Below are 6,000 nucleotides of genomic sequence, written 5' to 3'. Positions count from 1 at the left end.
CTACATTTTGCATCATCCACATTGTGGCAGCACGGAAATGATAAAACACACAGATAAATCATCAATTACACATCGAATGTGCATATTATTTGCTCTTCATTTTGTTGCACAAGCATTAAAAAAACATTCTGTGTTCTTCAGTAAGTGGAAAAGAAAAAAATAAATAGAAAATTGGCCAAAACATCTATATTTTCCAACTAAAATCACTTCACACACATCACGTCGTAATTATGGATTCCAAGCTTGTAAATAGGAACTTTTAGGAGGACTGGAGCACAGCATTAGACCTCTGTTTTAAAACATTTATGAACCAATGTTTCCATATTAACAGGCAAAATTTCTCTTCCAGATGGAAAATGAAGTAAAGTGGCAATTTGCATGCTCCTGTATGTAGCGTAATTAACTTAATTTGAACACAGGTGTTTTATTTTTAACACAGAGATGTTGAGCATAGCGCATCAATGTGTACCCATGATTACTCAAAGACAGTAATCCACTACAAATTACTAATTCTAAAATAGTAATCAGATTAATTTTCCAATTACTTCATGTTCAAAATAATTACGTTCCAAATAACTTTTAAGTTACTTTTCAAACAATTTTACACAATGCTTTTTGTTTTTCTGTCATTGTTCCTTTAGCTATCACAGAAACACATTACACTACCATTTCATACAAAAGTAATTACATTACAGTAGCAAATTACTTTGTAATCAGATTACACCATGGTGAATTTTAATGCTCAAGTTATCTGTAAAATACTCCACCTGTCAAACTTGCCATCTTTTACTATTATTAGGAATAATCAGATTTTTATTTTTCAATAAAACTTCAAATGAAGCCCCCAAATCAAATATGGTGGCTATGGCCAGATTGGACATCAACAACATCAAACCTCATTGATTCTTGGGTGTCAAATCAAACATTGGCACATTGTTGTCATATTTGATTTGGGTGCTAATTTAATTTACTTGATCAATTGTCACACATTATACATACATTTCTGCATATAAATGGTGAAATTATTAATTTCCACATATCCCAGCTAAGCTGGGGTCAGAGTGCAGGGTCAGCCATGATACAGCACCCCTGGAGCAGATACGTTCAATGGCCTTGCTCAAGGGCCCAACAGTGGTGTCTTGGTGGTGTTGGGGCTTGAACCCCTGACCTTCTGATCAGTAACCCAGAGCCTTAACCGCTGAGCCACCACTTAATGTAAGAGCTGATCAATGATTTGAGAGTGAATATTATAACAACTTAAAATGTGGTCAAACAGTGTGTCATGATTCTGTGTCATTTTTGGAACTTGACAGCCTGGAGGCCGTATTCGCTTTAAATATATGGTAAAAAGCAGTGTCAAAAATGATGATTTTTGGATTAACTATTCCTTTTTATTTAGAACCAGATACAAGGATTCAGCCATGTTGGGAGTATAAACTACATATAAATTATTAAAAAAATAGCTATTTGTATGGTAACATCTCTCAAACCCAGTAAGCTGCCTGGTGGCAACACTGAACAACATCATGTGTGCTTTGGTAAGCAGCATGATGAAGCTGCCTACTAAGCTACCTTCTTTTGGCCAAGATGGTGGACGAAATGAGAGTAATGTTGACTATAAATATACTTATAACTCATTTAGTATCAAAAGTATTGAGAAAAATTGTTAAACCTAAAACTATTTTACACAACAGGTGTGTGCTTTGCATTTGAATGATTGTGTCACATCGTTAGCTTAGCAACATGCTAACTCTAAACTCTTTTGAAATCAACTGTGAGTCAGATCTTCTGTTCTTTTAATGTTAGTAGCTATTTATATTATTATGAGACGCAGAGTTGCTGCCTGTGTAGAACCTTCCAAGGTTTCATTTCAGTTTGGATGCTGCTTTGGAACGTAGATTGTGTGCTGCCTTAATCTTCATCATCATGTTCTGCACCATTCTCTCCATCAGCCATTGCAAGCTCAGCATCACAGTGCTTATAACCTTCAGTGAGGTGAGGGCCACTCACTTTGACTTTGCAGAAATGTGCAATATTCACTGGGTTTGAAGCCTGGGCAGCACTTTCTTTGATCGATGGACACAGGCTGTAGAGACAGAGCTGGCATTTTTGAGGTACCTGGAGGCATACTGGAGAGAGCAGTTTCTGAGCCATCGGGCCTGTGAAACAGCAAGAGCTATGAAAAAAACAAACAGTCTTCAAAGATTTGTCTATATTTGATATGACCTACCCACCATTTCAGCACATCAACAAAGGATAACTCCAGCTAATAAAGTAGATGAATGTACATGTAATCTTATGATGGGAAGTGAGAGGTATATGAACTCTATTATAAATAATGTTAGCAACAAAAATAATGCAATCACAAACAATTCCAGAGAGTAATGAACATTTTAACAGCAACAACAACAACAGAAAGAAAAAATAAAATAATAAAAATACTGACCCAGTTTGTTGACATTGAATATTATAAGCTGTCAGAGATAATTAATAAATAGAGTAATTATGCACAAATGTATTTAAAAATAACAGAGTTCTGGCAAACTAGCAGCTGCAGGCAAAAAAGGTCAATTTGATGCAAATTTGCCGCAAAGCTCATTTGCACATGAAAATCAGTGGCGAATATGAAACAGGTTTGCAGCAAATTTGCCATGAACTCTTGATTTTTGTAAGGGCTACTACAGGCAGCTACAGCAACAGCATTAAAAAACATGTCTCTCATGGAACAAGATGCTGAGAAAACAGAGAGACCCTTACAAAAATTGAGAGTTCATGGCAAATTTGCCACAAACTTGCCTCGATTCTCCACTGATAATTTTCACATGCAAATGAGCTTTGCAGCAAACCTGCGGCAAATTGTCCATTGTTGCCAAAGGTTTGCTGTAGGTTCATCACTATCGGCAAAGATCTGCACATTTCACATCAAAAACTCATTTGCATGTGAAAATAACCAGCGGCAAATTTTCTAGAAATTTGCAGCAAATTTGTGGCTTGTTTAGATGTTTTTGTAAGTGGAAGTGAAGCTAAAAATGTCCATCCGACACGTGTCCATCATGCATCTTGAAAAATCGTGGTTTTGGAGTTTGTCACAGTGTTCAATAGAGCTTGCCAACGCAATCTTTCTGGAAAGCTTCATTACGGCTGTTAACCTGTTAACCTTTGCCAGTGCGCCAGCGCACTGAAGAGTTTTTTTCCCCCACTAGTTTCATGTTTATGAATAGATTTAACGTGAAAGAACATCATTAATCTTGGCAAACTATATATCATTTTAAAGGTGTAAGCCTCAAGCATCGATGATAGAGCTCTGTTTTTCGATGAAAAGCTTATAACGAATGTATTTCTTGCATTTATATAAGCAATACAGATCAAAACACACGTAATCAAAAGCGGAGTACATACCAGTAGTGTACGTAATAACGAGCCACACACGCATCCACTGCTAAAAGTTCCAGATTGGATGGAAAGGTGAGGGTCCACTGAATAACATCCCATAGAGCATTTTTAGTCCAAAGAAACAATAACGTTGTAACATCGATGGTTGTTCCTTTGTTTACATCGAGTTTCTTCAGGGTGAAGTATCATACTTGTCGGTTATGCAATAAAATTATGCATAAAAACAGACTCCGGTAGCGAGCGTTATATGTGTGTGTTGCTTAGAGTGTAATGAACAAATTATGACCGCACACACACACACAAATACAAAGATAGGCAATATATAGGTCAAAATATCCAAACACTGCGGTCAGTTTTTTGGCGTCATGATATGCTGATCCTATTGTTTTGTCTTTACAGCGAAAGCCAATGAAAGAATTGAAATGATATGACTGATAGAAAATGTAGCCAAGCAGTGCCGATTCCAACGATATCCGGGAAGTTTAAATTCCTCGCTGAACAAGATGTTTTTTATTTATTTGAATCAGCCACTCTAACCTGCGAATTAGGCTGTGACCACACCCCGCCATTTGACAACAAGCGAGCCATAGTAAAAAGGCGGAAAACATCTGTTTTAGCGTCTTACTGGACGGATTATCTCATCAAATGGATCGATCAAAAGAAGTTTTTTCTGCTGAAGATGTTTTATTTGAGATCACTTTCGAAGCAGCGATGGCGAAATTGAGGAGAGTGAAGACAGCGCCGAGGGTGATATGCTTGAGGGCCGGAAAAGATGGTCCAATTTTACATCGGTGAGTTGCTATGTAACATGCACACATTATCGTGTGTGTGTGTGTGTGTGTGTGTGTGTGTGTGTGTGTGTGTGTGAGAGAGAGATGAGAGAGAGAGAGAGAGTGTGTGTGTGTGTTTGTTTTCCCATTTGATATATATATATATATATAGTGTGTTTGTGCTAGGAAAAATTACAGAAATAACTAAACAACTTTACAATTGTCCAATATATACAAATAGAAATAAATAGAAATAAAGTAGCATCATCTTTTCAGACCACAATGCATTTACCTTATAAAACAAATGGCCTGTCTGATGGCTGGCCATCAGTGTGATTGTTGGTTCTATGTCTGACCATCCATATGAATGCTGTCTGTATCACTGGCCATCACCATGCTGTCTAAGCGACTGCCCATCAGTTTGATTGTTGATTGAATGGCCAGCCACATAAAAACTATACAGAATTATTTACTTGACATGCGGTGCTAATTATCTTTCCATTCTTTCCCATGCAACAGCCATCAAGTTGAATCTTCAGATGAAGAGTGGCATCCAAGCACCAGCCAACCAGTAGAAAAGAGATGCAAGCTCTCAAATTCTTCAAGATCTGCACTTGCTGTTTTAGACCTGAATCGACCAGTAAAAGGGAGAGGCAAAAGAGCAACAGAAAAACCAAGTCCATACCAGCTGTGTCCCCAAGCACCCCTAAAGAAAAGTGGAACTGTTCAACTGGCGAGGGCGTTTGGCATGACCAGCACTGACTAAACAGGACTTAGCATTTTGCCAGAGACAACAGCATTTTTGAATTTTTTTCTTTGCCTTTTCTGTTGCAAAGAAATTCAGTTATTTTTATACATTTATTTTTTTAAATATTTCATAATATTTTACTTATATTTTTATTGTTCTGTTGTGCAAATAAATCACTTATATAAAGTCTTATGGTTGTGTGGATTATTTTATAATTGAAAAAGCATGGAACAGTGTATATGATGACTAAAATAGCTTGCAGTACCCTTCATAACATTTGGTCATTAGGTTGCTTTTTGAGGTATCCAAGGAGGCTTCTTGGTACCTGGACATAGTCTTGGAAAAAATATTGCAGAAATCTCATTTTTCATAATATCTTCCTCAAATGTGAAATATAAACTGATGAGACTTGTGGCTTTCAATCGATTACCTAACTGGATTCCTCCAGGTTTGTTTTCATTTATTTTTTCATAAAATAATGAAATGTTACTTACAGTACAAATTATCTTCAAGACACTTTAAATTCTATAAATTTTTGTCTGTGTAAGTTTTTCAACTTTTACATTTGGGTAATAAACTCCAAAGTGTCTTCTTTTTAAATATGTCTAAATTGTGCATGTAGAGCAAATTGTTCAGTAACTACAATTATTTTAGTTTGGGGATGTCATTTCTGGGGATGTGCCTCAGGCAGAGGGAGGAGAAAGGGAACTGACATAGTCTTGGAAAAAAGCTTGCAGGAACCCCATTTTTCATTATATCTTCCTCAAATTTGAAATATAAACTGATGAGACTTGTGGCTTTCAATTATTTACCTAATTGGATTCCTCCAGGTCTATTTTTATATATTTGTACATGAAATAATAAAACATTTTTGAAGTTCACATTATTTATGAGGCACTTCAACTTTTATAACTTTTATTTGTTTGAGCATTATCAACTCTGATTTATTGTTAGTAGAGTGCCAAGTGTCTTCTTTCCAAAGAGACCTTAATTGTGCCTGTGGTACACTGTTCTCAGGAGCTATATTTATTTTAATTCAGGTATGTCATTTTCAGCTGTGAGCCCCTGAGTGGGGGTGCAGGTTAACAG

The sequence above is a fragment of the Xyrauchen texanus genome, chromosome 12, assembly GCF_025860055.1.
Source record: "Xyrauchen texanus isolate HMW12.3.18 chromosome 12, RBS_HiC_50CHRs, whole genome shotgun sequence".
Lineage (NCBI taxonomy): Eukaryota > Metazoa > Chordata > Actinopteri > Cypriniformes > Catostomidae > Xyrauchen > Xyrauchen texanus.
Note: the sequence above shows the minus strand (reverse complement) of the source record.